Source organism: Varanus komodoensis, unplaced genomic scaffold (assembly GCF_004798865.1).
Source record: "Varanus komodoensis strain SLA01 unplaced genomic scaffold, ASM479886v1 scaffold24, whole genome shotgun sequence".
Classification (NCBI taxonomy): domain Eukaryota; kingdom Metazoa; phylum Chordata; class Lepidosauria; order Squamata; family Varanidae; genus Varanus; species Varanus komodoensis.
In genome coordinates this window covers 3,412,982-3,423,600 of record NW_025335641.1, presented here as the reverse complement: position 1 = coordinate 3,423,600, position 10,619 = coordinate 3,412,982, and positions in this window count along the sequence as shown.

Below are 10,619 nucleotides of genomic sequence, written 5' to 3'. Positions count from 1 at the left end.
TGGAAATTCCTTGAAGAAAATGTAGTGATTAATAGAAGCCAACATGAATTTATCAAAACTAAATCCTGCCAGACTAATTTAATCTCGTTTTTTGACTGGGTAACCTTCCAAATAGACAGAGGGAACACTGTGGACATAATCTATCTTGACCTTAGCAAAGCTTTCGACATAGTGCCCCACAACATTCTGGTAAGCAACTTAGCAAAAAGTGGACTAGATGGAAAGCTATTAGGTAGATCCAAAATTGCCTGCTAAATCAGACAGAAAGGGTGCTCGTCAATGGCACCTTCTCGAAGTGGAGGGAGGTAACTAGTGGGGTGCCACGGGGTTCAGTCCTAGGCCCAGTGCTCTTCAACATCTTTATTAATGATTTAGATGAGGAAGTACAAGGAAAGATAATCACATTTGCAGATGATACAAAACAGGGTGGGATAGCAAACACCCTAGAAGACAGAAGGAAGATCCAGGGTGATTTTGATAAACTTGAATGCTGAGCTGAAAGCAACGGAATGAGATTCACTAGGGACAAGTGTGAAGTTGTCCACCTAGGAAAAGAAACCAAATGCATCAGTATGAGATGGGCAATATGTGGCTCAACAGAACTGAAAAAAAGAAAAGATCTTGGAGTTATTTGTGGACAACAGGCTAAATATGAGTCAACAATGAGATGCAGCTGCAAAAAGGGCTAATGGTATTTTGAGATTCATTAACAGAATATTCCTTCCAAATCATGAGAAGTAGTAGTTTCCCTATACTCCTCACTAGTCAGACCTCATCTGGAATACTGTGTCCAGTTCTGAGCACCAAGATTTAAGAAAGATACAGGAGGTTCAGTGTAGACATGTTTCTGGGGGACCTGAACCCCCCCCCCCTCCGGCTCAGTTTAAAGTCTTCCGGACGAAGCTCGCTAGAGCATCTCCAAAGGACCTTTTCCCCATCCTGGTGAGGTGTAACCCGTCCCTTGCCAGAAGTCCATTGGCAAGAAACCGAGTGCCGTGGTTGAGGAACCTGAAGCGTTGCTTCTGGCACCACACCCTAAGCCAGTCGTTCACCTCGGAGACCCTCCTGTCCCTTCCTGGCCCAAATCCCCGGACAGGTAAGATTGACGAGAAGGCCACTTGGGCCTTCAGCTCCCTGAGTTTCTTCCCTGAAGTCCCTGGTGATCCTGACCACACCTGCCTGGCCACGTCATTTGTGCCCACACGGATCACCAGGAGTGGCTGGTGACCCCCAGAGCGAACAAGACGCTCCACTCTGTTCTTCACCCACTCGCACACACATACACAAGGATAAAATAAACTTAAATTTATAAAATAAACTTAAATTTAAATTGGAGGAAAAACAAAGCAAAGCACAGCACAACACCAAAAAAAAAAAAAAACAAAGAAAGAAAGAAAGAAAAGGAAAGGAAAGGAAAGGAAAGGAAAGGAAAGGAAAGGAAAACAAGAAAACAAAACAAAACAAAGCCCCCTCTGTGTCCTAGGGAAGGGAGTCTCCGGACAGCCCAGGCTGCAGCCAAGGGACGCAGACAAGGGACGATGCCCCACCCCTCTGCTCCCTCCTGGCCCCTCTGGCCTCTCTGGCCCCGCCCCTTCCTCTCCGCTGCTCCTGGCCCTCTGCTCCCCTGCCCAGCTCCTCCCTTGCCTTCGCCAGTCCCCTGGCCACTCAGCCCTCTCTCCCAGCCTCTGCCTATGCTGCTCTGCTGCTCTGCCAAGAGGCCAGGGCCAAAAGGGCTTGCAGTGGCTGAACACAGCCTTATCAGTCCCTCAGGCCGGGGGCCCCACCTGTCCGCTTCCTCCTGGCCCCTCTAGCCCCTCTGGCCCCGCCCCCTTCCTCTCCGCTGCTCCTGGCCCTCTGCTCCCCTGCCCTGCTCCTCCCTTGCCTTTGCCAGTCTCCTGGCCACTCAGCCTCTCTCCCAGCCGGTGCCTCTGCTGCTCTGCCAAGAGGCCAGGGCCAAATGGCCCCTTCTAACTTTACTATTCTATGGTAAATCTGGTTGCTGCATTTTGTTTAAGCTGCAGCCTTTAAGCAGTCTCAATGGTGGTCCATGTAGAGTGTATTGCAATTATCTAACTGGAGATTACAAGAAAACAGTTTACTGAAGCCCTGTTATCCTAGTCTAGATAGGAGCCTAACTGGGTCACCAGCTGAAACTGAGAGAGGTGACCTAAGTGTCACTGAGGCCACCTGAGCATCAAGTGACAAAGATGGGTCTGGGAGGACCCTTAAGCTATGAACCTGCTAGCTGTGCCTTCAGAGACAGTGCAAGCCCATCTAGAAGGTTGGGCATCCTTCATCTGGTCAGAAGAACCTGCTTCCTCAAAACAAACTCTTTGGCTCAAAAATATTTAATTCTATGTACATGTCTTTTGTATCAGGCTTCAGTTGGTGTGTACCAGTTAAAAATGCTATATCATCTGAGAGACGAACCAAACTTTATAAGTCCCATGGAAGTGACACCAGAAATTCCATGTGAACATTTTCTGGCTGTTGAACTTTAATCCTAGTAAATAAGTTTCTCCAGCTTTTTAAGCATTGTCTTTTTCTTTCCTTCAGGACAGGATTGTTGCATGTACTAATGGAATAAAAACCTTCCTAATTTTCAAGGCACCCCACATTCAATGAACAAGTAACAGGGCTATAAGAACCTGGGATGCTCGGTGAAATTCTCCAGTTTTTACTTCAAAGCTCAGTTTGACTCACCCTGATCTCCTTTGCAACCTGTTTGTTGCTTCTTTAGGAGAAGTTGTGCATTTTGAGATAGTTGTGCATTTTTCAAGTGTACTTTTTGTGAATGTGAACACGTTTCAGAATTTGCAAATATTTTTGAAGAAATGGCTCCCTTTGTGTTCATGTTCAGGAGTGCAAATGGAGCATTTTTGAGCAGTTTCCAAATGGAAACAAAATTCTTATCATCCCTACAAAGCTGTGGCCAGAATTTGGATGTATTTGATTCTTAAATGCATGAAGCTCACCAATCACTCTCGAAAACCTATTTTCTGTACAGGTATACTGAAGTCTTTTGAGCTGTTCACATACAGCTTCATAAGTATGCTATGATTCTCCTTTCATGGAGCACATCACCCAGTTCCGAGCCACTCCGAAGAACGCAACAACTGCCTATACTGAAATTTTCTCAATGTATGATAAACAAGTGTTGCTAGAAATGTCACAGATATGCTACACCACAGAAATATAGGAAACATCTTCACAAAACTGAGACATATAGGTTAATTATGATCCAGCAGAGGCTTCCTGTTTTGTCTCCTCTTCAGCAGGAAAAGAATTTTTGAAGAACTTCAAGGGAAAATATCTGGAACTTCAGAAATAACATTGTTTGTGGCTCTTGCATTGTATATATTGGTTGGCCTGAGACATTTCACAAACACAGAGGTTGCATCCCATTGTTTGCAATTTTACAGTGGATGATGGTAGGGTGAGCCTCTTGGATCAAACATACATGCATAGGGTGAACTTCTTGGGTCACACATGCATACCCTGCTTCATTTGGCACAGTGAAACATAGCTGCTCCATGCAACTGTTGTGTCATTGAGCTGTTGTTGAGCTGTTTACATATGTGGGAGTAAAATCATGGGGTATAAAACACTAAGATGTGTCCAGTGCTGACGTACATGGAAGGGAGAGCAGATAGCATTCATTGCTGCTGAATTACAGTACTTTTTAAAAACCTTTGTGCTGGGGTAAGATGACTATCACAAGGGATGATGATTGTCAATTTTATGTTAAAAAATGCAGAGCTCAGGATTACATGAGGACTTCACACTGCAGGCTGAAGAATTCATAGAGTTTAAGAAACCCCAGGAAAAGAGCTTAAGTGCATCTTGAACCTGAGTGCTCTATGTGACTCTGTAGGAATGCAGGATTTCTCCAGGATTAAATGCATTATTTATCCTCCTATTTTATTTTATTTTTTATTTATTAGATGTCATTTATTAAACATTTCTGTAATTCATTCTGGCTCTAAAAAGAATGTCCAAGGCAACAAAATATAAATTCAAGTTAAAAAGCATTCAAAAGAAAATAAAAATGACAAGTTGGTAGGTCAAATCTTAGAATGCTAGAGTTTGAAGGTACCTGAGATATCATCAAGCCCAACTTCTGCTCAATACAAGTTCTGCACTGCAGGGTGAAGATGAGTCCTTGACAGATGGTCATCTATTGCCTCCTGAGGGTGGTCAGTTCTCACTGTCAAACTGAAATGTACTTCCCTGTGATTTCTACCCATTGGTATTAGTCCTACCTTGGAAGCAAGCAAGAAAAAGTCTGCTCCATCTTCTGCATGGTGGCCTTTCAGAAATTTAATATTCTTAATATCTTCTCCAGGCTAAACGTACCCAGCTCTTGCAACCGTTCATCATAGGATTTAGTTTCCTGATCCCTCAAATAAACATGTTAAAAACCTGAGAGAACAAAAATATTTTAACCACCTGTCCAAAGAACGACAGAAAGGTTCTGTTGTCACCTCTCTTCTAAGTAAGTTCCATAATTGAATGCATCCACCATAAAGGCCCTTGCTCTTCTCCTCATCAATTACATTTTGGAATCAGAAAATGAACTCAATTGATGGGCATGTTCATGAGATAAGAGGCTGTCCTTTAAATATACTTGCTCCAGTAACCAGCACCTGATGTCTGTACAAATGAAAATAGTCCAATGTAGAACATCAAAGCTGAGCTAAGAAATGCCTGCTATGTAGTGAACAGGTTAGCAGTTTAAACCCGACAGAAATGCCAAATCCCTCTTAAGATGACATCATACAAAATATGGACTTTATCAAGGTGGTATAAGTAAATCTTCTACAAGTATTTTTGTGGAAAAAGAAATATACGGTTCAATTTTCAGTTTTCTCCATCTTGTCTCTCTATTGGTGACCTGCAAACTTAGCCTTTACATTTCTGAAATCATATCTGGATTTATGGCCATTTCTGCCTGTGCCTTCAATCCCTGCTGCTGATTGATATCAAGAGACCAGTTATTGCATCCTTTCTTTCTAACACCAAGGTTAAAAAGCCTTGCACATTTTCCTTCTACCAGAAGAATGTTTTGCTCTTCCCACAAAACCCCGCAGTACAAATATATGTTGGAACTCTGAGCTTAGCGGGAATAGAACCTCTTCTGTGTTCCAGAGCAGTGCTGAGCATGGCCTGAAAAGAAACCTGATTTTAAAATATGATGGTGATAATAACAACTTACCTGACAGATACGTCAGGTAAGACAGAGAGATGGCACAGGCCATTAGCAAATAAAGGATGAAGGAAGCACTGGTTGGCTAGGGCCGCAGGCTCAGCAAGTGCAAAATTCAGCTATAGCAGGTTGAAGCCTGAGGCAGGACAATATAAGCTGACTACAATATAAGCTGATTACTGCAAAAAAGAACATCAGGCACGTCACTGGCACAGCTCATCCAGTAATGTCTGGAGCAGGAAAACTACAAAGGGGGAGGCAGCTCTCTGTTACATTGCAACCTGGCAACTCACCACAGTTCATTCACAACATCTGCTGTGAAAACTGGCCTATTATGATTCACACATTGGCTGACTCAATGGCACCTATGATTCCATTGCTTGATAGGAATCAATGAAAGCTCTTCAAGATTCCTTCCAGGTATAGGAGGAAACCATATGATGAAAGGGGGGGGGGAGTGCAGAGTGCACTGAAGGAAGGGTGGATGGGTACCTTCTGTAACATACGGGGTTGTTTCAATGACAGAAGACCCATTCCAAAAAGATCTCATTCCACAAATTAATCTATGCACTTGTGTATTTATTAGGGGTATCATCAAATTCAGACAAACCCTGAATCAAATTGAGCTGATTTGTCAGATTTAGGAGATATCCAAATCAACATGTGTTTCTTCCAAAAAGGACTGAATCCAAATTTGAATATTTTGAATATTTGTGATTTGGATGGAAAGAGAGCCACAGGTAATGTTTTTCCATGTAAGGAAAGTTGGGGGGAGTGGACAGGGAAAGGAAGGGCAGCTTGAGCTTTTAATCACAGTGGATAGTTTCCTCAGGACTCCCTAATCACAGTGTTTCTGCTGTGAGGAGGATGAGGCCCCATCGATGAGTGTGTTCAAAGATAGGCCAGACATGCACATGGTGAGCATGTCATGAGCGGAGCCAACTGGAGCCGGGGGTCAGACTAGATGGCCTGGGAGGGTCTTTCTGACTCGCTCTGTTTCTCTGTTTCTAAGTAATGTATCACCAGACTGACCCAGTGTCCAGTACACAGCATGGGAAGGCTATTGTCTCTGTCCATCAGCTGACTGGAGAGAGCAACTTTCCAGCAATGTGTGGTGACAAAGGGCGTCCTTCCTCATTGTAACACTGAAAAACTAATCTCCTATCAGCAGAGCAGGACATAACTCCCTTTCCATGCTGCAGAGTGACAGAAGGCCTCTTTTTATTGCCGCACGACAGAGAAAGGCATCCAGAAAAGAGGGCTGGACAAAGGGACATGGTCTGAGGAGGGGCTTTTGGGAAAGAAAATAGAAGAACAAAGGGAGAGGATCTGCAGACAGGATCCAGCATATGGGGTGAAGGTTTCCTATATCAGCTATGTGCAATTACTTGGGAGGTAGTTTTGTGGAATCCAGGGAAGCTTATTTGTAAATCGTGAAGCACAATAACCTGCAAGCACTTTCCTATGCCCATTGATAAGTAAGTCCCACTGATTTCACTGGACAGAGCTCTCAGGAGGAAGTGAGAAACCTCGGTGCCTACGTCTGCATTCATGTGCTCCCTTACCCAAAAGGAAGCCTGACTGTATCCCGTGAGAGCTACTGCTGAGTAGGCATGTAGAGGATTGCACTGTAAATATTGAAATATTCTATTTGAAATGCATGCCTTACATTAAAAAAAGTGAAGCAAATTTTCATCTGTATCGGTGTCTCGGAAGCAGATGTCTCCTTGACGTGTGTGTTCAAGCTGTTGGTGGTGACCTTGTAGGATGAAGCAGTTGTTTGAAAATGAGTTTTTGCCTCCTAGTCTGGGAAAATAATGCTGCAGTGAAGATTTAATATAAGCCATCGCTTCCCATAGAAGCTTATTTCAGCAAAGTAAACTATTAATTAAAATAACAAATGTCAGCTATTTCTCAAGCTGACAGTTAACACAACATGGCTTTTGCTTAGCATGATGTACAGGATGTATGGGAGGTGTACCTTTATTCTGTCCTGGCTACGTATGGTCCATTTATTAGACTTCAATACAGTGATAAATTAGCAAAAAATGCTGCCGTTTTATTAATAGCATGGGAGCTTAGGGAAAACCCATCTGGCAGGCAAAGAACGTCTGGCAAAGTGCTTGCTGCAGAAATGAATCCATGGCATTTCAGCGAGAGACTTCAGCGTTGCAGAATGAGATGAGGAACCCAGCAAAAGCTTTTCTGTTGATGCAGAGCAGCAGCTGTCAGCCTGGCACCCTGCAGTTATGTTGGACTACAGGTCCCATTATCCTCAGACATCTGCTGATGCAGAGGCCTCATGTAGAGTATTTGCATGGGCAGATTAATGGATCGACACGCTAAGTTTCTGATACTTAAAATGGAGATTTACTCCAAGAAATCCCAGGGCCTTGGCAAGCTTTTGAGCTTCATTTTCCAGGAAGCATGGCTATGGATGGCATTCCAACTTGGACTTGTTTGTGGTTCTTTCACTGTTTTCTCCAACCTGAAGCTCTCTGGCTGGGGATGATGGAAGTTGTAGCCTGAGGCATACTGGGGGCAACATTCTTTTGTTTTATAACTTCTTTTAGATCTTTTATATCTTTTATTTATTTTATATTATTAATTTTAATTTTATATTGTTATTTTTGTATTGTATTGTATTTTATTGTGTTGTAAGCCGCCCCGAGGCTTTGACAAGGGGCGGCATAGAAATGTTCTAATAATAATAATGATGATGATGATGATGATGATGATGATGATGTTGGGGGAGGCTGATTTACATGATCCAGTAGATTAATATTAGTAGAGTAAGAAAAGGTGAGTAAATCCCTTCATCAAACAATGGATCCTCCTTTAGAAGCCTCTTTTGGAAGCATCTACTGGGGAAAGGGACTTTTTGGCAGTGACCCCATAGGTGTGTGATGTGCATCCCAGAAAGGCTCAGCTGGTGGCTCCATATGCCCTTTTCATTGCCAGCTGGAACATCCTTGATGTTTCTCCCAAGCCTTTCAGCTCTTTGTTTCTAAATCCAAAAGCAGCTGAGTTGCTTGTGAGGCTTATTTTTACACATGTAGGAGATTTTTCAAGCTGCGTTCTGTTTTGCTACATGCGGTATGTTATTGTAAGCCACCCAGAGACCAACAGAGTTCTACTGGGTGGCATACAAATTCATTGTAAATAAATAAAGGGGACCTTCTTTGAATGGCTGCAGTGTTCTTGGTCTCAGACAGAGCCATACCTTGGACTTCCTGCCTGAAGTCCTTAAACAGGAGATACGAGCAGTCGGCATTGTCATCCTCGCCTCCCCTGCACAAACAGCTTCTGCCCTGCACTCCGTATGCGACGGCACTTTTTGTCAGGTGCCGCAAAGTAAGCAACTAATAGCCACTGTGGAGGTTCACAAGGATCTGAGAGAGGGCAAAAGAAGGCAAGGCCTTTCTTAAACTCAGCATTTTAAGAGCTTTACTCCAGCTTGTGGGAGGCCTTGAAATCAATATCAATATAATTACCTTTTTCAGGAAGAAAGAATAAACATTTCTGGCAACGTACAATTTAATGTACATTTGTTTCATCAGTTGGTCTGCCTATTTTTTATTTTAATGTGGTTGCAAGAAAGCATTTTGCTTAAGTGGGAAAGCAACTGAAAAAATTTCTCTCTCCCACAGTCTAGGAAGCATATTTCTATAATTGTGTGGCATTCGGAAACCTGGGATTTCATTTTAAGCTAATGCAGAACAATGTGTTAAACCATTTTTTTAAAGCTATAGCTCTGAAAGTGAAAAAGGTTAGGTTAACTCTCCTTATAGTTGTACACACAGAGGTAAGCGGGCCCCACATTTTTTTCTCCCCCAGATCAAATGAGATTATAATTACTTTATTGCGGAGCCCATCCATACTCTAAGGAGCTCAGGGTGACCAGCATGGATAAATAGGGGGACAGCATTGTCATTGCAACAATTGTGTAAGGTAGGATAGGCTGAATATAACAATTGGCCTTAGACGGCCTTCCCCAATCTGATACCTCCCAGAAGTGTTGGACTGCAACTGCCATTAACATGGCCAATGGCTGGGGATGATGGAGGTTTTAGTCTAACATGTCAGGAGAGCACTGGGTAGGAGAAAGCAATCCTAACATCATCAACCAATTAATGAATGTTACCTAGTTCCTAGAATGAGTTCTGGAATTCTAAGGGAACAGTGCTGTGCATTTTGCTGACTAGGGAATGCTGGAGCTGTAGGGCTCTTTCTGTCTAAACATACATAGGATTGCACCGTGTGTGTGCCTAAGCACCCAGAGTCAATGTCTGTTTTTGGAGGCTACCTCTCTCTTTACCCATTGCAGAAAGATGAACCTCTTCTGCACGAACCAGCCCTTTGACGTGCAATTGCTTGTCTTGAAATGACATCCTGCTCATCTATGAATACTTGAAAAATGTTAATCCCATAATTGACTCCAATTACTGGATTTTCTCAGATGATATTTCACATGGCACACAGACAGCAGCACAATACGTGGAACCCTGCCTAGGCTTGCCTTGCCAACCTGAAAATATAACAATAGCAATTCTATACAAAGGATGCCATTTTGAAGAGAGAGAGAGAGAGAGAGAGAGAGAGAGAGAGAGAGAGAGAGAGAATAACAGTATTTAGGATTCATGAACAAGTGTATTTGCAGTTTCACTTTGCAGGGTAGGGCTTGCGGGACAGCCTGTCTAGAAAGAAGCCATGCACCTCTAGACAGAGATGGTAATGTCAGGAGAATTTTGTTCTTATTCCAGTAAATGTAGAGAACAGAGTTATTAATGGTCTTAATTAGAGGAGGCACCGATGGGTTGCATTTAGCATTAGGTACTGAAAACATTTCCTAGGATTGCCTGAAAGCAATTTAGAAGTGTGGGATGGTCAGGCAGAGCAGGAGCAGTCAAAGTAACATCTTCTTCACAGAAGGAGGACCACAAGAAAAAAATCAAGTCATTCTTCTGAAAGCTTGGCAAGTTTTCCTTGGAATGAGGAAGTTCAGGCAATGGTTCTGCCCTCTAATTTCCTGATCAAATTCAGTGGAGTTTTGTCAGCATTTGCTTCCCTGGGAAAAAAGATCTCAGAACTGTAAATAAAATTACATAAGTATTGTTTTACCAGTATCCATCAGATCAATTCAAAATGGAGTCTGCCCCAATTTACTGGAGTCCTGTTCCACCTGCAGCCTCCTTCTGCCAGCTGAACAAGGAGGCCAGATCCAACTCAGAAGGCGACACTGGATTGCCAGTGCTGGGAGGGGTGTGCGTGTTGTAGTGGGGTTACACTGAGCAGAGTGTGGTGGCTATTTTACAGTGAAGATGGGTGGGGAACTGCCTGTTCTACACCCTCTGAGCTAGGCTGCTCCCCACAGGATGCCTGGCCAGTGCCAGTACTGAAGTCAGATTCAGTT